At 37.6% G+C, this 25,847-nt stretch overlaps 1 protein-coding gene and 1 non-coding gene across 13 annotated transcripts in view; both read right to left on the bottom strand.

Moving 5' to 3' along the window:
- Nucleotides 1-25,847, bottom strand: part of Ptprm (protein tyrosine phosphatase receptor type M) — an 832,110-nt gene that overhangs the window by 698,636 nt on the left and 107,627 nt on the right. The window lies entirely within an intron of this gene.
- Nucleotides 19,925-20,031, bottom strand: LOC138832737 (U6 spliceosomal RNA). Its single transcript, XR_011373668.1, has one exon. It is a non-coding gene; the product is annotated as a U6 spliceosomal RNA (small nuclear RNA).

Below are 25,847 nucleotides of genomic sequence, written 5' to 3'. Positions count from 1 at the left end.
GTTTTCAAGGTGAATAACAGGGACCAGCTGACTCAGCAACCATCTCTTGTTACAGCTGCATATAATTCAGAAATGACAAAAAGCATATAGGTGCTTTGATAAACCATAAACGTTTCTATAAATGAGCATATATTTCTAAACAGTACATGGGAACCACTAGGGCATCCATAATTGATACATTCTAAAACTGCAAAACAGCAATTTACAAATAAGACTGGAAATCAAATAAGTCACCTAGTCAGACAATCAGTCAAAAGCTTTCTCACACCACTTGTGTAACTGATTTTTTAAAACAATATGCATTAACATTGCAAGACTGTAACAGTGAGATTTCTTCTGGAGGGCTCATCTATCCACTGGCTTTCCATCTACATGCAGTAAGAAGTCTGTTCCGCTAAAAACCCATTTTTAAAAGTGAAGGAGTAGCTTAAGTTTGCCTTCTGGCAAATGCCTATCAATCAGTTCATCCCAAACAAACCTTTCTTATCTTTCAAGGCAAGTTCAATTACACATTGAATAACACATTCATTATACCATAAACACTGTTTGTAAACCTCCAGCAGAGGAAGCCCTGGGAACACAGTGGAATGACACAAATCCCTACTTTCATCAAGCTCAAAGGTTACCACTGGAAGCAGATATTGAAATGCTATGTGAAATCTGTATCACTAGGGTTGAAAGAGGCACCAAAGTTGGAGGAAAATGTGGAATTTATACACAGTGGAGTACTATTCAGCCATAAAGCAGAATAAAAGTATAGTATGTGAAGGAAAATGTATGAAACTACACAGCATGATAAGTGAAGTAAGCCAGGCTGAAGACAAAGGTCACATGCTTTCTCTTATATGTAGAATCTAATCCAAAAAGATAAGTCTATCTGTGCATAGATATATAAAAGACAGACAAATAGAACTACATAAATATGTATATACATACATATAAATTTATAAAAAGACACGATTGTAACTGTGGGCTGTTTAAGGGGATTGGAAGAAGGGGAAGTTTTGAGAGGCTAAGAATATATTGTAAGATAAATAATATCAAATACATTATATCCATGCAAAAAGAAACACACTGGTAGCAAGGACATGCAGAAAGAGAAAGTAATAGAAGAGGTTAATCTGTATCAATCTACACAGCATCATGATAAGTGAAGTAAGGCAGGGTAATCTAATTAAAATGTAGTATTTGCATGTGCAAAATAGTACAGTGAAGCCTCCTTGTGCAATCAATATGCACTAAAGAGACTGAATGAAAACAATGCATAACAAGTTCTTTATCAGGGAGAGGGAGGGGTATTAGAGAAGGTAAAGGAGAGTGAATATAGTTGAAGTACTTGATAGACACACACATACAAACAGAACAATGAAATTTGCTGAAGTTGTTTGAAGAACTAAGAAAATGACAAGGATAATGGGGATGAATATAATCAAGGTACATGCATGTATTGAAATATCACAATAAAATTTAGTATTTTTATATTTTCCAAATTGTAAACAGAAAAATAATAAAAATCATTTTTAAGTTAATGAAAAAATGTGGAAAATGTACATAATGGACTCCTATTCAGTCATAAAAATGACAGAATCCTGTCATTTAGGACATTGATGAGACTGAAGGACATTATATTAACTAAGATAATCCAGGTATAGAATTATATAATATAGTCTAATCTCCCTCAAATACATTATTTTAAACCACGTAATTAACACAGTAGTAATTACTGGTTATCAAAGGCTGGAGATAATGAGGGGAGGTAATAGGATGAGAAGTTAGTCAATGGGTACAGAGCTAACATTACATGAAAATAATTAGTATTTTTCATTTTTAAATAGTAGTGCTGAGGATCCAACCTAGCACTTCACAAACACTAAGAAAGTGCTGCACTCTCAATCTACGAATAAGTTCTGAAGTTTTATTATACAATCAGTATAATGACCACAGTTAACAATAACCTGACATGTCTTTTAAAACATCTATAGACAAGGAGATTTCAAATGGTCTAACCACAGAGAGATGGTAATGATTTGGGATGTCAATTACCCTGCTTCAACTGTCATATCACCTACTCACATGATATGAGACCAGAAGCAGGACTGTTTTTTTTCTAGTCTGTAAAATCCATCCTACCACATTTCATGGGATGGTGCTGTTATTGGGACCTAGGCACTGTCCTTTAGCTTCCACACTTAAAGGTGGTGTTCTACCCCTTGAGCCACAGCTCTACTTTCAGTTTTTTGGTAATTCATTTGGGATAAGAGTCTACAGACTTTCCTACCTGGACTGGCTTCCAACCTCATTCCTCAGATTTTAAACTAATAAGCTATCCTCTCTAAAGGCATACTCTCTTAATATCTAATGAGGTCTGTATCTACCAGGCCAGGTTGTATGAGCTTCTCTTGATTACTATGGAAACAAACTGATTATTAGAAAAGTACAGCATTCTTAAGTTTGATTTCTTGTTGCTTCAGAGTGTCTAACTACTAAGCTTTCTCCCAAGGAAGAGTGAACAATAATTCAAAACTATTCTAAGAAATTTGCCAATCAGGGGCTGGGAAGTTGGCTCAGTGGTAGAGCGCTTGCCTTGCATGCATGAGGCCCTGGGTTCGATTCCTCAGCACCACATAAGAAAAAAAAGCCGGAAGTGGCGCTGTGGCTCAAGTGCTAGAGCGCTAGCCTTGAGCTGAAGAACTGAGGGACAGCGCCCACGCCCAGAGTTCAGGCCCCACGACCGGACCCAAAAAAAAAAAGAAAAAGAAATTTGCCAATCACACCACAGCGTTCTCTTATCATCTTAGTAGACAAAATCCCTATTAAATCCCTCAAGTTTATTCACTAATCTTCAATAAGATTGAGCATATATTTGATTCTCAATATCTACTAATCTTGTGTGTTAATAGCTTTTAATTCTCCTTTAGGATTCACAGAACAATTTTTAAGACAAGAGAATTCAAGGGGAAACAAAGGAGGAGGCAACAATGCTTGATAAGAAATGTTCTCATTACCTTGCTCATGTAATTGTAACCCCTCTGTACAATATTTTCACAATAAAAAATCTTATTAATAAAGAAAAAGATGAGAATTCAACAGGACATTTATGAAGGAGTACATTTTAACTCTGATTAGACCAAGAACAAGATACCTCAGGATCTAGAAATCCTCCAGGTATAGATGGGTAAGATGTTTAAAATCTCTAGCAAATTGCTTCACTGTGCTAAACTGCAATTAGCTCTGAGATGCTAATGTGTTGTGGCAATCCTTTGCTGGATTGTATTCCTTTCCTTTCACATGCACACATATGGATAATGCTGTTCTCTATATGCTAACAATCTTGGCAGGTTTCCCTTTAACAAACCACTCCAGATGTTAGTCCCAGTAATTATGCCTGACATAATTCAGCTTTAGGAATGAAATACAGCCACCACAATTCCTTGTTTGTGTTTCTATGGATCATCTGCAAACATAAAGCAGCCCATAAACAGGCTCTGCATAAAGACCTGCACAAATACCCAGCAACAGGAAAATCAATAGCAAGAGGAAATGATGAATATGCAGTTTGTAATTTGATGTCATCACATAAGAAAATTCTTATGCAGTATGTTTGTATCTTATATCTAATGCAGTGTTCCTATATTTTGAAATTTGTCAGAAAAAATATGTGCTTTAAATAATTTTTTTATTATTAGATGAGGAATACAGATGCAACTTGGTATAACAAATGACAGCAAATATTCTGAGGGAACCAGGTCCTAAGAAGCTTAAAATATACATGCCATGCACTAAAGTTACAAGTGTGTCATTAGAATCAGAAAATCATGAGATAGTTTTCATTTTCTAAAGGTCTAATATGCAAAAAGAAAAATGAGAGAGTTTTTTTATGATCCTGTTTTTAATAGGACATTAGGGACAATAAGATATAAATCTATTTAACGGGGGAAATCCCTGAAAAGGAATATCTGATACTGCAAGTACGTCATGGTCTTTGCTTTAAAATCAACCTACTTATTGAGGAATAATTTCTCTGGTCTTCTGAGATATTGCAGTGACTGTGTGAATATGCCAATATTACCAATTAAACGGATGGCACTAATATATCAGGTGATGGCTAGAATATCAAAAGTATTAAGTGCTAAGCAGAAGCTCCTATAAGAACTAATTTTATGTTAAGAATTTAAGCAATTTTTTTACCTATTTATCTTTAAACTACCTTGAGGACAAAATCAAATACTCTGTTGCTTCACTCAAGGAACATATGAAGTCTGCACTTCCCAGGAAGTTGGCCATCAATTTTTCAGGACCAACCTACTAGAGCTACCTGAATCTGCAGCATGGCAACACCATCTCCCTAACTAGCCTAGCAGAAGGCAATACTCAGAGCAGCTAATTCTATCTAAAAGACCAGAAAAGCAGAGGAAATCTAAGCACAAAATACCAAGAAAATGGAAAATAAACAATTATATGTCAATAGCAAGCAGAAATTTAATAAATTGTTCTGAACTTATGGAATAGCATGTGCTGCTAAATTCACTTAAAGCTAAGAAACAACCATGAGTACACATCCCACCTACACATTAAGTGGTCCATTGATAGGCACAGGTTGCAATGGCAAAATTCTGTGTGGGAGCCCATTGTTTCTCCACTCTTAAGAAACCCAAGTCATAGGCTTCCTTGAATTCCTGAAGATAGTTCAGGCAATCTAAAGGGGCAATGTTAAAACCATTCTGTAATTTAATCTTACATTTCTATAACCCAAGGACCCAGGGCTCCTTTTGGGTGTATATGTACCTGTGGCAAGGGTTTTTAATGACGTGGTAAGTTGACTATTTACGGAAAAGGCCTCAAAACAGCATGGTGGGAATAGAGGTCTATCTGGGCATGTGGGAGGGACATACAAAGCAACAAAAAAAATCACATGGTACCTTATAAATATGTTAGAAACAATAACAAGGAAGAAAAAACCAGTGTGTCCCTATCTTGATGTTCATTTCACTTAACATCATCTTATCTGCCCTTTTCCACTTATCCCAGACATATACTAGTTATTACAAATAGGGATAAATGGATCAAGAAAATGTGGTATATATACACAATGGAATTCTATGCCTCTGTCAGAAAGAATGACATTGCCCCATTTGTTAGGAAATGGAAAGACTTGGAAAAAATTATATTAAGTGAAATAAGCCAGGCCAAAGAAACACAGTTCTCACTTTTCAAAACACCGATCCTATTTCTGCATTTCCCATATCTCTATTCATAGTTGTCTTATCCTCCTCAATGTGAATTCTTCATCTCTCCCCCAGCATCAACATATTAGGAATAGCCTTGCACAGTCCAACACAAATACACCTTCTTCCATAATGCATGCTTAGATTTTTCATTGGAAACAATTACTATCTTCTTTAAATAGCCTTTATTTTTTCTTTTTCTTATTATCTGAAAGCAGTTGTTCAAAAGAGTTCCAATAGCCTTTAAACAGTATCTACATTCCACCTTGTTCTAAACTTTTTGTTGACCTCTATTATACTCTACTCAGACTTAGACCCAGGAACCAATGTGAGATTAAGTATGGTAGTGAAGACATTCTTTTGGCAGAATACACAAATTCCATTAAGTATGTTCAAGTCTACGGCTTGATTGTATTATTGGTTACCAAAGTATATTGCATTGGACTCCTTTATTTCTGTTCATTATCCTTTTCATGTTTTTGGGACAGGAAGACATTATAAAATAGCAGGTCTTTGGGAATCAAATGCCTGGTTTCCAATCCTATTGTGCCACATTATCAGCTGTTTAAGTGTGTTGACAAGTTACTAACAATTGAGGCAGGTACAAAAATGGATAATAACAGCTAGGGCTTATACTAGTTCTAAACAATGTGTATTTGAGATCATACTGGTGGGAATTCAGGGTTCTCCCCAATACTAATTAATCCCAATAAAGTTGATTTCTTCAAATTCCTTGGTAATTTTCAAATTTTGTTCTCCAACTCTCTCTCTCTTCTTGGCAAGTTTTTGTGAATTTAGACTATACAGTAACACCAACATCATTTCTACAAAGTCGCTGCCTTGCTGTATAATCATTAGCTAATCTATGCATTGTGGTTAACACAAACCATTTCATGCCCTTAGCATCATTACAAAAACAAAGATGATTTCTTGACAAAAGGAGCATTCATCCAAGAAACTCAGGAAGATATGACCTCAAGCATCACCTGACAGTTATCCCATTCCTCAACTGTTTCACATAATTATTCCAAATAAAAATGTTGGTCAGCCTTCAATCAAGCTTTGATAGCATTCCATTTCATACTCCCATTAAAATATTCTCCTACCTCCACACTCTTGAGTTTTTGAAGCTGTTTAATATTCTCAGGCTTGAACATCATGGATTGTAACATACATTTAAGAATGAAGGAGCTTTAATGGGGTCCCAGGAATAGAAGGCAGAAAAATATTTCACGTGGTCTCTAACATGCCTGAGTCATTTTTTCCTAATTTATTCATCCCACAAATCATCAGTAGTTCCTGTCATGTGTCAGGCTTCGGGAAGGCGCACTTTGGAAAAAGAAAACAAAAAGTAAGACATAGCTTTTCAGAGAAATAGCAGTCCAAAGGAAAGCAGTCTAATGGAGTCAAATCTCAAAATATAAACATATATCATAATTAAAGCTTGTATTAATTGCATGGCTCACAAATTTCAATGCTAACTCCATATATTCAATATGAACATTTTAGAATTTTCCTTCCAATATTTCCAAACACAAAAGCAGCCTGATTTTTGTTTATTTCCCCCTACAAGGAAGTTGGTTAAAGAAAAAGTGAAATCTAAACATTTGCTGAACCACTGGCTCATAAAAATTGCTTAATCTTGTATATACATTTGTCCAATCTAGGGAGGGGAAGTGGAATAACAAAACTGTGAAACAAGTGCACAGGATGACCCTTTTCAACAATGATACCCACAGGACAGTATATTGGAAATGAACTTTACAACTTCAGGCAGGGGGTGGTGAGGGGGTGTGGGAGGTGGGGGAGGGAAGGGATAGAGGGACAACAGCAAGGGAAGGGGTAACAATGTACTCTAATTGCCTTACTCTAATTGCTATAACCCCTGTGAACAGCAACTTTGCAATAAAATATTCTTTTAAAGAACAATGCTTAATCGAGATGCAATATCTAAGAAACAGTCACCCTCCAAGCAAAAAAAAAAAAAAAAAAAAAAAAAGGAAAAGAAAAAAAAAAGAGTATATTTGTGGGTCAGAGGACCAGGCTTTTAAAACTATTGTAATGAAATTATTTGCATTCCATTAACATTCCAGAAAACAAAGAACTCAGCATATAAATCATAATTTTTTCTGAGTCAGAAAATAATTAGACTGAAAGAAAGCCTATCCTAAAGCCCAGTACTGACTCTTTTATTCTGATTACTCTGCAGTTGAAGAAATGGTACATTTCCCAAAGGGTTTTATCAAGGCAGTAAGAGCTAATGAAGTTTAGGTAATAGCCATAATTTTAAAATTCTGAACTATATCGCTTGCAGACATTCTTCAATTTACATATGCCATGAGTATTTCTTGGCTTTCTCACTTGAAATTCTGAATGGATTTCTCTCATGAAAATACACATTATGCATTTATAGTTGTCTGGAACCTATTAAATGTTATACTTTTATTCACTTTAAAAAAAAGTATGTACTAGGGCTGGGAAGGTGGCTCAGTGGTAGAGCGCTTGCCTTGCATGCATGAGGCCCTGGGTTCAATTTCTCAGCACCACATAAGCAAAAAGAAAAAAGCCAGAAGTAGCGCTGTGGCTCAAATGGTAGAGTGCTAGCCTTGAGCTGAAGAGCTGAGGGATAGCACCCAGGCCCAGAGTTCAGGCCCCACAACCGGACCCCCCCCCCCAAAAAAATATATGTACTAAAACTAAGTCACCACAGTAGGTAGGCCTGAGACTGATAAATCAATACTAAAAAAAAAAGCAAGTTAAAGATCATATACAAATATAAATAGCACACAAAGTAAGGAAGAGAACAGATATATAGTGGTTAAATATGTACTGGGGAGATGAACTTGGAACCTAGCTGCAGTCCAAACAAAGTTGTTACTTATTTACTTTACAAATGTCATTCCAAACTAGGAACTGACAAATTACCCTAGAGAAACACAATTTCTGAGAACTCTGTATGGACTTAAGGATATGTGTCTAGCCAGGAAGAATACAGACAGGTCTGCTTTCTGTGGCTTCTGAGAGAGTTTATGTATCACAACTCAAGATTTGCTTCTGAGACAAACTGAATGCTACAGGCTATTAATGAATGTATTACAGTAGTAGTTTTATTCAGCATCAAAGCACCTGCTTAGCATCCATAAGGCCCTAAGTTTGATCCACAGCACCACAAAAATAAAGATTTAATAAATATTTGATTAAACAACATTTGGCAAATGGTTTCTTTCCCTTGATTTCTGGTGATTCATCATCAAAACACAAAGGATCTATACTACATAATTTTCATACATGTGTGTGGGCATGCACACATGCATACACCTTGATATATCTAAAAATAAGTCTAAGTATCTAGAAATCATACATCTCACCTAAATGTGAAAAATAACCAAAGAGAGCTATCATTCTCAAATAATAATTATTTAATTGGGCTCCCTGCAAGGCAATGAAAGATGAGTACAAACAACCTGTATTAACTATGAATATTACTTTACAAAAACTAAAAGGTAATTACTACTAATTACAACTTATATGGGTATAATAAATAAGAATAAAGCCAAGATATCCACTTGCAAGGAATGTGACTAATGCCACAATTACCAGTTGTTGTTTACTTTCTGGTATCAGTCTGTACAAGTCTCAGTAAATCATGATTAAATCTCAAGCTCACATTTCTATTGCTGACACAACACCCTCACGGAAAATCAGCAAAGATCTGCATCCTGGTGACCAAATACAAATTCAGTGGGAAGCTGAACTTGTACTGAGGATTGTGCTTGTAATCCCTGCACTGAGGAGGCAGATGAATGATAAATTCATGTCCAATAAGGGCTACAAAGTGCATTTCAAAGGAGCTACACAGAGAGATTTTGTTGATCAATGAATCAATCAATCAGTTAGTTGACTGGGATGTGATAGACCCCAAGTGTAGCTCCTGTCATCAATGGGATTTCAATTTTAAAATCATATGGAATATTTGCTATGCATATGGAGACCAGTATCTTGCCTGGGTGGGGGTAATAATCCAAAAGCTGCTTCACAGAGAGAGAGATGATAGTATGGGTAAAGGAGTGAATTGCTATTGTATCACAAATGGCACCAAGCACCTGTATGCATAGGGGCTGTCAGCATAGGACTGCTTTCCAGCCCCTTGAGTCCAATACTTTGTAGTTTGAAGGAAGCTTTGGCACACTGCTCAGAACTTAGCTCCTATAGCTGCCAGTCAGTTCCTTCTTGTTTAACTTCTCTTTTCTGCATCAATGCAATTTTTGACAGATACAAATTATCAGTTCACTTCAAATGGGACATAGTGCTTTCTTCCATGAATTCTACATCATGCTCTTTGTACCTAAATTATCTAAATGTCTCTTATTGTCTCCCTCATGATAAAGTCCTTAATAAAAGTACATACTATACTCCAATTGCAGATCATGTTTTTACACACAGAAAACAAGCACTTAATGAATCACTGAAATCACCTTAAAACAGAAGTCTATGAGATAGCAGCATGTTAATTTATATTTAGTCCCCAAAACTTTCCTCACATTTACCCTGGCTGAGAATTTCTTCCTGCCCTAGTGAGTTACAGGAACACTGTTCCTTCTGAAGGAAGACTTGCTCACTATTTTCTCACACAATCTTCTCTGATTTACAAAATCAGATTCTCAGAATGAATGTATTCCCGGGCAGCTGGCCATCACAGAATGGGCTAGGTGCTCTAACAGAAATCAGGGTACAGATGAAGTAAAACAGAGGGGCAATTTGTGTCAACTTAAGGCAAATCCCTTGGATCAGAAAGTGCTTAGACTATTCTCTCTCCTGACTTCTTGGCATGAAGTGTTCTCAGCCTTCCTCCACAATCTACCTTCATGATGTGCTGACCTACTGATGCTCCTAAATGTCATTAGCCTGCTTCAGACTCCCTCCAAACCTATTCTGTCATCAGCTTTTACAAAAATATATAGAGAATTTTGTAGAGCTACCTCACATCATGAGCTTCAACTAAACAAAGATAGAAAATAGTTTTTAAAAATATTTTTGCATTTATGTGGAACATAAGCAGACATTCTTTCCCCTTGAAATTATTCTGGAAGTAACATAATATGACAAGTGCTTCCATAGCATTTGCATTAAGTATTGTAAATAATCTAGAGGTGATTTAAAGTACCCAGGAGGACATGCTTAGGTTCTGTGAAAGTACTACACCATTTTACAAGAGGCCTTTGAGTAACTGAAGATTTTGATATGTGCAGCAGGTCCTGGAAACAATCTCCTATAGATACCAAGGGCCAACTAATTATGAAGCTTCCATCTTCTAATGATGGGTAAACAATAGTCTTAGAAATTAGCAGCTTGGGAACTTGAACATGATTTCTAGAAGGACTGCCTATGTGTTTCTACCATAGAACTTTTCCTGCAGAATCCCCATGAATCTCTCTTCTTTCTTTCCTTCTTTCTTTCTTTCTTTCTTTCTTTCTTTCTTTCTTTCTTTCTTTCTTTCTTTCTTTCTCTCTTTCTTTCTCTCTCTCGCTATTTCTTTCTTTTCTTTCTTTCTTTCTTTCTTTCTTTCTTTCTTTCTTTCTTTCTTTCTTTCTTTCTTATCAGCCCTTGGAGAGCTGGTAGAAGGTACCTCTCTGTAAGAAGCAATGCCCTGACAAGAGAAAGCTATTTCTGAGTAACATGTGGTACTGAAACAAGGTCAGAAAGAGAAAGAAATGATTCTTCTCCCTCCTATTTCCCCATCCACCCAGAAAAATGGGTGGTAAAAGTCATCAGAAGTGCCACCAGCCTAGGGAATTGCTTTGGCTAGAGAACCTGTGAGGGCTGACAAACTAGATGCCATAACTCAGCTTGCCCCAAGAAGACCCTGCTTGAGAATAGTTTTTTTTAAGTTTTCGCATTTCTTTTTTTAAATTTTTTATTGTGAAAATACTGTACAGAGGGGTTACAATTACATGGGCAAGATAATGAGTACATTTCTTATCAAGCATTGTAGCCTCCTTCTTTTTTTACCCTTCACATCCCTTCCAAGCCTCCCCCCGCCCCCTCACCCAATCCTCCCCCCCCCCACCAAAATTATAAAGTTCGTTTTCGACATGACAACGTGTACTTCTCATTGTTGCACCGGGTCCACCTGTATCCTTTTTTAAACGACTTGTTTTTCCCCTTCCCCTCCACAAATTATACCAACATCAAATACAGTGAAAGCAGGGGTTATACTGTGGGGGGGGGACATACAAAGCAACTAAGAAATAATCTTATAAATGCGTTAGAAACAAATGCATGAAAGAAAAAAAAACATTTAAATACATATCTTAGGGTTCATTTTCCTAACATCACCTTATCTGACCTTTTCTGCTTGACTCATACATATACTAGATATTGCAAATAAGGGAAACCATGGGACCTATGTTTCTTTGGACTTGGCTCACTGCACTTAATATAATTTTTTCCAAGTCTTCCCATTTCCTAACAAATAGGGCAATGTCATTCTTTCTGATGGAGGCATAGAATTCCATTGTGTGTATATACCACATTTTCTTGATCCATTCACCTACTGAGGGGCATCTGGGTTGGTTCCATATCTTAGCTATAATAAATAATCCTGCAATAAACATAGTTGTGCTGGTAGCTTTAGTGTGGTCTTGTTTGTAAACATTTGGGTAAATGCCCAAAAGTGGGATTGCTGGGTCATAGGGAAGCTCTATGTGGAGTCTTTTGAGGAACATCCATATTAGTTTCCAAAGTGGTTGAACAAGTTTACACTCCCACCAACAATGAAGTAAGGTTCCCTTCTGTCCACAAAGTTTTTGCATTTCTTAAATAGTTCCTTATTTGTGCTGCATGAAATCATAGCAGTGCATGTAGTACAAAGCAATTTTAGTCCATCCATTACCATAAACTATGAAGCCTAACATTGCTGTCCATTAAGGAACACATCATTCTCCATGAAAGCAAACAACTTCTGATGCCAATACGAACTTTATAATGTTCAGATGTGCATTTTAAATGGAAAGTTAAATTATTCCATGGAATAAAATTATCATTAGGAAAGTTTCCTAAAGCAATTACGGTGGCAGCAGATTTGTAAATTATCATCTAACAGGCTGCTGATATCAGATTAATTAGAGTAAATCAAAATAAGATTAAATGTGTAAATAATGTATTGCTTCAATGCTAATATAAGTGTAAGTCATTATAAGAAAAGGCTTTTATATAAAATAAGGATCATCCACCAAAATTGTCATTTTTTAAATTTCCCTGATGCTTTTATGCTGTTTTTTAATTTTCCTGCAAGAACATAATTAAATGTTAAGATTTTTAACTCACCAACATATCCTTTTTGCCTACTTATCCATTTAGAAATCTCACATTTTAAATATACAAACTTGGTGCTACCAAAACCAATTATTTAGTCCAGTCAAATTGTATTATCCATATTTTAATAGAACTTTGCAAACTGGCCAGTGGAATTCCCAAGGCACACATTAAAATTTTACTTTAAAACATTTATTACAAGATTAGCTGAGGTTACAAACCAGAAAAAAATCATTTTGAATCAATCAAAAGCAACAACTTTGCTTTACACTAACTCTTCTTAGGACAGCCTATATTGATTTTATAAAATAGTCTAAATCTTTTTGAAACTATTATTTCCTTCAGGAGCCTTTCTCTTTGATGTCATTAACTTTGGCTTCTTTTTTTTTTATCTTCAATCTTAAATTAATTCCCTGGGAAGCTTGCAGCAGGTTGGCTGGTTGAAGGTTTATAAAGAAAAGCAGCTTTGATACAATGCTATTACAAAATGATCACTTACCCATAAATTCTCAGATACAGATTTTTTTATGTGAGACACAAATGTTGTTCATTTTAAAAGCTATTATCATGCAATAAATAGAACAGAGATTATTTTTATAGTTTGTATTTACTTTACCAATAAAAAAACACAGTTAACATGACCCTGATTTCAGGGTGGTTTTTTACTCCTGTGTATTTTCTTGCTGATTTTTTCTTCTGAGGAGGGTGTGGAGACTTCACTTTCATATCACTTTCTGATATGATGAATGGAACCTTTTTAAACATCTAAACAAAGGATTTCATTGATGTGATACAAAGAGGAATATGTATAAAATATTCTAATTCAACACATTTGGGGGGAAGTATTGACTGCTGAATGATTTAGGACAACAGTTAGAAACAAAAGACTGTTCTTGTAAATAAGAATTTTGTTAACCATCCAGTACTTTCTTTTGTGGGAGAGGGAGAGGGAGAGGAGTAGGGGAAATGTGCTAATACTAGAGCTAGAACTCCAGGCCTGGGTAGTGTTCCTTAGTATTTTCACTCAAGGCTGGTACTCTATCACTTGAGCAGTAACTCTACTTTTGTCTTTTTGATAGTTAATTGGAGATAAGAGACTCAGACTTTCCTGCCCAAGCTGGCTTCCAATCACAGATCTCAGTCTCCTAAGTAATTAGAATTAAAGGCATGAGCCAGTAGTTTCTGGGTGATTTTTTCTAAATAATTTTGAGACAGCCTTTAAAACAACAAGGGATCCAAGAGTACTTAACAGTAAATATCACTATCCCCCAGGATCTCCTTTCCCCTTGCTTGGGACAGCATTGTTTTTGAGGGACGCATCAAGTTTCAGACTTGGATACCTGTTGCAAGATACTTTGGGTTTTGACTGCTTCAATGTCTGGACAGAATAGGAATAATTCCCTCCCATTTCCTTCACCACACCTGAAAGCCAGGGCAGATTAGGCAGGAAATCGGGGCTCCCAATCTCTCTTGATCTGTATGCTGTGTTACTTTTCTGCCCTGTCACTGCATCCTGTGAGTTTCCTGATGGCTTTACAATAAACTTCTGTTCTGGTTTAAGAGAATTTCAGTCTAATTTTATTGCTGGCAATCAAAGAACCCCAAATAATGGAGGTACCCTGTTGTGAGATTATCTCTGTGATAAAGTAATTGACATTGACTCCGTTTTAACCACTGGGCACTCTTTCCAGAGATGAATTATTGTCTGACCTGCCTTCTGGCACTGAGGAGTCCTTAGAGGTAAACTGAAAGAAAAAAAAAACAATAATCTTGGGAGAATTATTTCTAATGGCTTTGCTGTCACTATATGGCCTTAGGATTTGGTAACTGATCAAGATGGTAATGCTATATTTGTTTATTTATGTGAGAGACCTTTTATTCATGACCTGTAAGCCCAATTGCATTTGTAGAAACCTGAAATACCCCAGTTCCACGCTTGTTCCCATGATAAAAAATGAGCAGTAAAATGACCCACATATGTCTTTGTCACATCCATATAACACTAAATCTGGATATAAGCAGGTCTACAAAGCTGGAACAATACTTGTTCATTTTCTAACATGTTTACTCTTATTTCCAGGAACCTCTAATGCCCTTCTGGACATCAAGATATTATGATTGCACATTAGCTGAAATTTCTGCCCATAAATACCTTAAAATCAAATGAAATTAACTATCTCTACTGAAATAGGATGCTAATTAGGCCAGCAAATAACAGCATAGTTCATACAGGGCCAGGGACACACAAAATGTCCCTGGAAATGAATGAAATGATAAAATATTCTCCCAACTGACCAGAGTTTGCATTCTATAGAACCTGCATATGAGCTAAGACTGTAACAATGCCTTGCATCATAAGCAACATGATGATTGTCATGTGAGTCTACCATGCTAGTAGATGGCACTGCTGACCTTAAACATGGCAATTCTAACTGGACCTCTTGGTTCCTGCTGTTGGAAATATACACTGGAACAGCCATTATAGAAAATAGTAGCAATATGCCTCAAAAAATAAAAGTAACTACAGCCTTGTGCCAGAGGTTTATGACTATTTCTAGCTACTCAAGAGGCAGAAATCTATTCGAAGCTAGCCAGGACAGGAAGTCTGTGAGACTTTTATCTCTAACAAACTACCAAAATAGGAGCTGTGGTTCAAGTGGTAGAGCATTAGCCTTAAAAGAAGCTCAGGAATGGTGCCCATGCCCTGGGTTCAAGACACAGGACCAGCACAAGAGAGACAGACAGACAGACAAGACAGACAAGACAGAGAGATAGACAGAGAGACAGAGAGACAGAGACAGAGAAAACAACTACTATACAATTGTACTAGCAAATCCACTTCTAGGTATTTATCCAAAAGGATTAAAGTCAGTATTTCAAAGAGATTAGCGCTCTCAAATTTATTTCAGAACTAGTCAATAGAGCCAAGACATAGCAATAACTTAAATGTTCATTAATAGGTAATTGAATAAAAAAAAACACTTATAACCAGGCACACTAGTGAGTGTGGTAATCCCATCAACTTAGAAACTAAATCAGATGCAGCAGATGCATATAATGTAACGGTTTTCAGATACACCTTGAGAACATTGTGCTAAGTGAAATAGGCCAGGCACAAAAGTACAAATAGTATGCAATTCCAATTCTATGAAGTAAATAAAATATTCAAACTCATAGAAGCAAAGAAAAGAACTGTGGTTGCTAGGGCAAAGGCAGGGGAGGAGCAAATAGGGAATTTCTGATCAGTGTGTGAAAAGGGACACTTACATAAGATAAATTTCATACATCTGAACAATAGCATACCTATAATAACTAATACTGTATTATTTATGTCAGTCTCTTAAGAAGGTAAATCCCATGTAAAGTATTAATGTGAAGTTATAAATACATATCTATGTATATACACATATATACATACACACATATCCACACACATATGAGAGATGCTAATTTCTGGGTCTGTTGCATCCAAAGGGACCCTTACAGCATAAAGCTTTGCGATATCTCAGATTTGAGTGGATGGACACTAGACTTAAAGATGGAGCAGCAACATGAAAAGGAATACAGGGAGCACTGAGCAACTAAAAACAAATATATGCTTCTGCCAACGAGAAAATAGGCACCTCAGACAGAGACAGAGCCACAAGCAGCCAGATCCTACCTGACACCAAGGGAGCCTGGAAGTGAATTCCTCCCACAGCCTCCAGGTAAGAGCTCTGGAAATAACCTTGACTGTGGCTGCTGTGATATCCAGGGCTTGGTAAAGCCCATCCAGACTTCTAATTTCCACAACCAATAAAGAGGTACTATTTTAATCTACAGTATTTGTAACAACATGTTCTACAGTGACACAAAAAGGAATCTCCCAAAAAAAAAAAAAAAAAGGAATCTCCCATTGCTACTCATATTAGGGTTTCAAGATCTCTTCCCATGGCTGAGAAGTGTCTCTGAGAAATCATCCTCCAGTTTCCTCAGCTAGCCTCCTAGGCCCACTACTTGTCACCAAAGGGAAGAGAGGAAAGGAACCTTGTATGCCAGTCTCTGCCAGGGATACCACAGATAGCCTTCCTGTAGTACATGTTGACCCTGAAAGCCCTGAGTATACCATGCACGGATACATAAAAAAACTAAGCCTTACAGACATAGCATATACAAGAGCTCAAATCCAAGCTCAAAGTCACAACAGCAAATAAAAGCAAAGAAGGAACATGCTGTTCTCCCATAAACTGAACTTTTATTCTTAAATTTATACTCACCCTAAAACCACTGCAGGATGCTGAATCACAAGAACACTAAAGAAACTGAAGGAGATGGCTTAGGTCACATGGCCCTCTGGCCAATGTTAAGTTGTAACAGCTCTTAAATGCACGTTGAGCACATTATTGGTACCATGCAATGCCTAAGACAGAAAGAATCTCAACACAGTCAAAGGGCTATCTAAAATAAAAAGGTCCAAGTGACTTCCTTCAGCAAATTGTAATCTTTAAAAAATGTGCAATTTCCTACAAATAATACCTAAATTTTATGCTACATTTTACAGCTAACTCAAAGAGGTGTCATAAATTTCACTAAACCTCACTGCTACAACCCCACAAGGCTGGTGTATTGAGGGAATCTTTAACAGATAGCACTGTTTAAATATTTTTTTGTCAAATGCAAACTGCAAAGAGGCAGTGCTGACCTTATTGTCCCACATGTCCTGAATTTAGGAGAATAAATCAAATAGATCCTAAGAAAAAATTAAGGAGCTGAACTAAATAAAATTTAAGATACTAGTAGCTTTCTTCTTTAGTCCTATTATTTTCCATGAAAAAGTTGTAATCTTGATAAATAGGTAAATGATTCTAAAAACAATTGGTAGCTTAATGTATTTTCTAATGCTAATTACTTATTCAAGGTATTTCATACACTTTCTTCAACATTTCTTTGAAATGCCTTTCTTCAAATTATTTACCGAGATACCCCCCAGAGAGAGTATTGAAATACATGTATACCAGGCTACAGTGAAACTCTAGTTTATATGTTAAGAACAGAGAATAAAGAATCTGACCAACTGCATTGGAACTCAGTTCTGCCACTTCCTGGCTATGTGGCCATAAAACCTTTTGCATAATTTCGGGTGGATCCTAGAAGCAACAAAAGGACACACACACACACACACACACACACACACACACACACACACACACACACACACACACACACACACACACACACACACACACACACACACACACACACACACACACACACACACACACACACACACACACACCAGCACCTAGATGTTTCGCTCTCTGGTATGCACAAATTCTTAACCTCCAATACTGTCTATGTGGGAGATACAGGAGACTTCTGGGCACATCCATCTCTAGGTCAGCCCAACTGGACCACAGATTTACTCATTCCAAGCCATAGGTATGAGAAAACCACAAAAAATCTTAAATAAAGATCTTATTTAAAATGAGCATCAAAACTTCAGAGTTGTAATTAAAGGAAAAGTCACTGAAAACCAAGTAAGTCATGGGGGGCTGGGAAGGACACCACTATCTGGATGCTATGCAAATTAGCGGTAATGTTCTTGAAAACATTTCTGAACAAAAATGAGTATTATTTTAAAAGAATATGACACCACTTTAATTCTCAAACATGGGAAGCGAGAGAACTGTGTAGAGGTCCAAATCAAGACGACCCTAAAAGCAAAATTGTAAGGAGCAAACCTGATGCACATGTGCAGCTCCACTTGCCCACAAATCAACAATTACAACTTTGCCCATTAAGAAAGCTATGTTTATTGCAGCATTATTTACCATAGCTAAGATATGGAACCAACCCAGATGCCCCTCAGTAGATGAATGGATCAAGAAAATGTGGTATATATACACAATGGAATTCTATGCCTCCATCAGAAAGAATGACATTTCCCCATTTGTGAGGAAATGGAAAGGTTTGGAAAAAATTATATTAAGTGAAGTAAGCCAGGCCCAAAGAAACATAGGTCCCATGGTTTCCCTTATTTGCAATATCTAGTATAGGCATGAGTCAAGCGGAAAAAGTCAGATAATGTGATGTTAGGAAAATGAACCCTTAAATATGTATTTTAATGTTTTCGTTTCTTTCATGCATGTGTTTCTAACGCATTTGTAAGATTATTTCTTTGTTGCTTTGTATGTCCCTCCCCCACAGTGTAACCCCCGCTTTCACTATATTTGATGTCAGTATAACATGTGGAGGAGATGGGGACAAACAAGTCGTTTAAGGATTCAGGGGGACCTGTTGCAACAATGAGAAGTACAAAATGTCATGTCAAAATCAGCTTTACAATGTCGGTGTGTGGGGGGGGAGGGGGGTATGATTGGGTGGGGGGGAGGGGGGAGGCTGGGAAGGGAGGTGAAGGGTAAACAAAGGAGGAGGCTGCAATGCTTGGTAAGAAATGTATGCATTATCCTGCCCATGTAATTGTAACCCCTCTGTACAGTATGTTCTCAAATAAAATTAAATTAAATTAAAAAAAAAAAAAGAAAAAAAGAAAACTGCTTGCACAGGAGGCACAGAAAGCACAAGGCCCCCTAGCGGAGGGAAGGTTGAAGGGAGGGAGAGAGGGTAAGAGAGAAGGGGGGAGAGAGGGAGAGAGGAAGAGAGGGAAAAGGGAAGGAGGGAGAGTGGGGAAGAAGGGGAGGGGAGGAAAAGGAACAGGAGGGAAAGGAAGGGAAAGAGAGGGGGGGAAGGGAAGACAAGGGGAGATTTAGGGACAGTTTTACAAAATGTACTGTCAGGGTAGATTATAGGGACAGCCACATATTCCTCTCTAGCAATTGTTACTTTGGCAAGCTATTTTAAACTTCACCCAACCTCAAGTTCCTGAGAAGGACAATGAGTGTTTTCCCAAGAGAGCTCAAGATTAAATGACATTATATAACAATCCATAAGAAAGGTTCATGAAGTCCATCCATTATAACAATCAGACAGTTCCAAGATTCATACCAAAAATACACCAAATCACAAAAGTGTTGGAGGGAGGCCTCAAGGTAGATCATCACACTTCTCCATGGGGGTTAGCTTATAAAAATTCAAGGTCTACATTAATGTCTGACATTTCCTTTCACTTTTTACCGTTCACCCCCATTTCCCTTGAACCTGGTAAGCATTCTACACCCTCCTGAAATACCCAAATAGGTGTCTGTGACAGGGAGAAGACAGGAGAAATGGTGTGTGCACACACTAGGTGTACATACATGCCAAAGGCCAGGGAATGGACACAGAAGACAAGTCAGTGAAAAAGAGCAAAAGCTCCACTTGTAGGGAGCTACAAGTCCAGAAAGCTCATGGCAAGGAAGGACAGGTCTTTTTTTTATTTTAATTTTTATTTTTTGTGAACATACTATAAAAATATGGAACATTTCACGAATTTGCGTGTCATCCTTGCACAGGGGCCATGCTAATCTTCTCTGTATTGGTCCAATTTTAGTATATGTGCTGCCGAAGTAAGCACAAGGACAGGTCTTAAAAAAGCCATTTCATTACTTTTAAAGAATATTTTCACTATAATGCTGAAAAAATGATAAATACCTGTGCATACCCTCCCCCACCTCCTTCAGGCAAAATGATCAATTTCTCAGTAAGTTTCTATGCATTAGTTCCCACACTCACCACTTATCACACTGCAGAAACATATAATAGTTCTACCATTGTAATAATGGTGTTGCTGAATCTCCTGAAATATCTTCCCTCACAAACATGAGGCCTTTATCACTACTCCAAGACAAGGCATTTTTACTTTGCATAGTAATGTTTAGAGCATCAACTGATAAAGTTACAGCACAGTAAAGCCCTTAGAGATGGAAATCTGCTGCTACATTGGATATGCCACCTGCTATAAGCAAGTCAGTGTTCATACCACTGCCTTTAGGTTAAGGAACAGAGACCCAGTTACCTCACTGCACAGAATCACAAGTCCCTGCCCTCTCTATTGAATTCCATCCTTCAGATTTAAAATATTCAGTATTTATTGCATCTATTAATTATAAATAAATGATTATATCCAAATTAAACATTTCATGACAAGTTCACTTGGATCACAATCTTCCAAATTGTTTTAGTTACACAAAATCTCCTGGGGTCACCCATAAAATCATGTGGGGAAAACTTTCACATTCACAACTCCTAGAAAATAAACATATTTCTGACGAAAAACCCAGATCTGAATGTTCTTTATTAGTCAAACAGACATCAGATCTTTTTCACTTGGAAAAAAGTGAAGCCTCTGATATATTAAACAGGTAATAAAATGTAAAATAGGAAACTGAGTTCAATCTTTATAAAACCTGAATAGTGTAAACTCTACTGACAGAATGGTAGCCACAATAAATGCTATTTATCTTTACATATAACAAAACCCTTTGATAGATAAATGCTCAAGATTATGTCAAAAAACAAACTTTACAGCTTTGGGGGGGGCAGGGCTTGGGCCTCTGGAGGAGATGGGATGGTAAGGGGAAACAAAGGAGGAGGCAACAATGCTTGATAAGAAATGTTCTACCCCAGGGTATAACCCCTGCTTTCACTGTATTTGATATTGGTATAATTTGTGGAGGGAAGGAGAAAAAACAAATTGTTTAAATAGGGATACAGGTGGACCTATTGCAACAATGAGATGTACAAGTCATTATGATCAGGTGGGGGGGGATGGGAAGGGATGGGAAGGGGAAACAAAGGAGGAGGCAACAATGCTTGCTAAGAAATGTACTCACTCTCTTGCCCATGTAATTGTAACCCCTCTGTACAGTATTTTCACAATAAAAAAATAAAAATTTTTAAAAAAGAAATGTATTCATTAGCTTGCTCATGTCACTATAACCTCTCAGTACACTATTTTCACAAACCCACGGTATAATCCCTATTCTAGCTCTATTTGATGTTGGTATAATTTGTGGAGAGGAAGGGCAAAAACAAACCATTTAAATAGGGATACAGGTGGATCCATTGCAACAATGAGATGTACAAGTCGTTATAACCAACTTAACAACTTTGGGGGGGATGGGAAGGGATGAGAAGGGGAAACAAAGGAGAAGGCAACAATGCTTGATAAGAAATGTACTCATCTTGGTAAGAAATGTATGCATTATCCTGCCCAAGTAATTGTAACCCCTCTGTACAGTATGTTCACAAATAAAATTAAATTAAATTAAATTTAAAAAAAAGAAATGTACTCATAATTTTGCCCATGTAATTGTAACCCCTCTGTATGGTATTTCCACAATTAAAAAGTTATTAATTTTTAAAAAAGGAATGTAGGACAAAAGAGAAAGATGATTTCACTTCTCACCTGATGGGTTAGAAAAACATGAAAGTGATTCTACTACCTAACAGTTAATCTGTGAGGACTGACAGGTGCAGCACTGTCGCTGGGGGCTGAACAGGACATTTGAGGGAAACATCTGGCAATGACTGTCACAACTAAAATTGCACACACCCTTTGATTCAATAATGAGACAGACATTTTTACAAAGAAGTATTTGCAAAGCTATGTATGCTGGCAAACCTCATTCTCCTAGCTACTCAGGAGGCTGAGTGAGGCAGGATGGCTACTTGAAACTGAGTTCAAGATTAAGCCTGAAAAGCATAGCAAGATTCTGTCTTAAGGGAAAGAAAGAAGAAGAGAGAGAGAAAAAAAAGGAATAGAGAAGCCAGGTACCAATGGCTCATGCCTGTAATGCTACATACTCAGGAGGTAAATATCTGAAGATCAATGTTCAAAGCCAGCAAAAACAGGAAGTTCTTTTGGTGGTTCAAGTTTTAGAGAATCAGCCTTAAGCACAAAAGTGAGGGGAGGCGAGGGGAGGGGAGGGAAGGGTTTGAACATTAGAAAACTTCATATTCACCTACACATTTTGAAAGAGGAGAGAGATCTCTCCTCTCTCTCTCTCTCTCTCTCTCTCTCTCTCTCTCTCTCTCTCTCTCTCTCTCTCTCTCTCTCTCTCTCTCTCTCTCACACACACACACACACACACACACACACAAATTTACCATGTATGTAGGTAAACTTCCACCAACCCTTTGTCCTTATACAGGTAGTAGAAACGTAATTTTGTTGTAGTTTGGGTTCTGTAGGGAGAGACAATTTTGTCACAAACATCAGTAATGTTGACTTCATGTACCTCCTTTACCTTTGTGCTCTGCAAGCTACACACACATCATGCAGGTCAAAGTTGAAGCTCCTTAGAACACTGGGAAATAACACTCTTTCACCACACATTTGCTATGGCGCAAGACAGTTAGCACTGTCAGCCCATGACAGTATGGTCATAATCCCATGTGGCTTTGCCAAGAGGACAGTCCTGACTGGGATGCTCTCTCCCACTATGTGATGCCATGTGCCACATCAAGGCTCTTCAGAATCCCCACCAGCAAGAAGGGCCTCATCAGATAAAGACCTTCAAATGTGGGCTTCCAAAACTGTGAGCTGAACAAACCTCATTTCTTTATAAATTACCCACTCTATGACATTCCATTATAAAAACAATAGTAAACTGACAGCAAGGAAAGATTATTTTTTCTAGCAATTTCAATAACAAACTTTTATTTTCTCAAGCCATAAATATAGACTGTGACAGCACTTGAAAAATAAGCCAAAAAAAACCACAAAACAATTGTTTTTGCTTCCCTGGATTTTTAAATGCTTAGAATGCACTTCTTGAGAATAACTCAAATATGGTTTCACTCTTTTGTGACTATCACCCATATAACAACTCTACAGTTTCAAAAAAATGTTGACTGAAAGCAGAAACAAAATTTCTCCTACTGAATTGCACCTGACAGTAGATTCCAATGGAGAAAGAAACAGAGGGCACCATTCTGAAAACTTGTCCAAAGGAATCAGTACTTTATCTCTGACACTATGGCAATGAAAAGAAGTAGGTGACATAAGCTAAGTACCAGTAACTAAAACTCTAGCTGTTCAGGAAGCTGAAATCTGAGGGTCTTGGTTTGTAGCTAATCCAGACAGAAAATCAATGAGCATCTTATCTCCAATAAAAGCTGGATGAGTGGTATGGCTCAAGTGGTAGAGCACTAGCCATGAATAATTGAGAAATAAGGCCAAGTCCTGAGTTCAAACCATGGTACTAGCACACATACACAAAAAAATATATAGGAAGGAAGGAAGGAAGGAAGGAAGGAAGGAAGGAAGGAAGGAAGGAAGGAAGGAAGGGAGGGAGGAAGGAAGGAAGGGAGGGAGGGAGGGAGGGAGGGAGGGAGGGAGGGAGGGAGGGAGGAAGGGAGGGAGGGAGGGAGGGAGGGAGGGAGGGAGGGAGGGAGGGAAGGGAAGGGAAGGGAGAGAGGGGAGGGAGGGATGGAGACAGGGAGGGGGGAGGGGAAGGAGGGGTGGGGGAGGGAAGGGAGGAGAGTGATGGGAGGGAAGAGAAGAGAGGGGAAGGGAGGGGGAGGGAGGGAGGAAAGGGAAGGGAGGGAAGAGAGGGATGGAGGGGAAAAGAGAAAAAGAAGAAAAGAGGGGGGAGGGACCTGAGTGAATTTCCCCAGATGGAGAAGATAAAAACACCCAAGCAATGGTAATTGGAGATAGGACCTTGGGGAGAAATTACTATCAAGTAAGCCCATGAGTAATCCCCTACAGCCCACAACCCACACCAAAATTACACATTTCAGCTACATGTTTAAGGACAAATGGTTGATGAAATCCACTTGGACAGGTTTTCCACATGCTTGCCTTAGATTTAACATGTGCAAACATTTTGTTTTCATCAAAATACAGGAGCTCTCAACAGGCTCTTCTGAATTTCAGCTCCATGATCCCTCCCTCCTCCAGTACCCTTGTACAAGAGAGGGCAATCACACACCTAATATTATTTGCTTTCCTTGAATATGTCACATTGGCCTTGCCACCAATTTCAGGCTGGTCCGGTAAATTGTATGAGGTAACCGCAAATATAAATTACTTGCAAATGGTAATTGTGTTTTTAAAACACTGAAAGAACTAAGGTCTTAATGAACACAAAAATTTCTGATCCTAAGACCCCATCATCATCCAAAAAAGCATAGTTACCGTACAATATTTACAAAGGAAGATGATTTTAGTAAAACTGATTTAGTTTGTTTACCTCCAAATTGATTCAAATTCTATTTTAAGACAGTTTGGTAAGCACAAAGTGTCAACGCTTAATTGTTACCATGCCAACACACCAAACTCTTCAATCACATGCTAGGTCCATAGCACAGTAATGTTGAGAGGTGGTACAACCTTTAAGAGTGGGTCTAATGGGAGGTGACTAGGTCATAGGGCACCACTCTTCAAAAGGCCAATACTCTACTGCTGGAATGGGTTAGCTCATGTCTGCTTCTGCTTTGCATATGCTGCTTTCCCTTCTGCATCTCTGCTATGTTGTAATGCAGAACAATGACCTCCACTACAAGCCAAGCAGATGCTGGCATCATTCTACTGTACAAAGCAGGAGCCAAAGCAAACCTCTTTTCTTCATAAAGTTCCTAGCCTCCAATATTTGTTATAACAACACAAAATGAACTAAGATAGTCCTTCTAACTCTACTGTGGATCAAATTCCTTCCCATCTTCTTAGGATCTTGTTTCATGACATATAAAATTTGTTCTCCAATACAGAAATCCTGTTAAATTGCTGAAGCAGCTTTAAAATCTCCACTGCACAAATGTCTAACACCAATTAAATAGGAATCCGTGGGAGTGACAAGCCATCAGTGTTTTATATTTTTACTTGTGTTTTTGGCTTTTTGCAGTACTTAACTCAAGGCCTCAAACTTGCCAGGCAGATGTTCTACTACTTGGGTCACACCCCTACTACCTAACCGTCAGTGTTTTCCTAAGTCTCCAAATGGTTCCAATTTGTATTCAAGGTTGAGATACCAGGCCTCGTATCTTTATATTATTTATTAGTAAATAAATATTTGCAGCTCTTGCCAATCTTAAGAAAACATAGCCTCCTTATTATCAGTAAAAGATAAAAACTAGCAAATACTGGTAAGGATGTTGAGAAAGAACTCTCATACATTGCTAACAGATATGAATTAGTACAAACACTACAGGAAATAGTATGGAGGTTCTTAAAAACATTGATCTATCATAGCATCCCACTACAGTACCTCTGGACATATATACAAAGGAATAAAAATATTAATGAATATGTTAAAGGGTCATCTGTATTCCCATGGTTATCAACAGCCAAGAAATGGGAACAATTGAAATGTTCTTCAATGGATGAACAGACAAAGAAAATGGGATACCTACACACAATGGGATGTAAAAAATAATAAAATATTG

This window comes from Dipodomys merriami, unplaced genomic scaffold (genome assembly GCF_024711535.1).
Source record: "Dipodomys merriami isolate MVZ:Mamm:240054 unplaced genomic scaffold, mDipMer1.0.p SCAF_2, whole genome shotgun sequence".
Classification (NCBI taxonomy): Eukaryota; Metazoa; Chordata; class Mammalia; order Rodentia; family Heteromyidae; genus Dipodomys; species Dipodomys merriami.
Note: the sequence above shows the minus strand (reverse complement) of the source record. Positions and strands in the feature narration are given on the sequence as shown.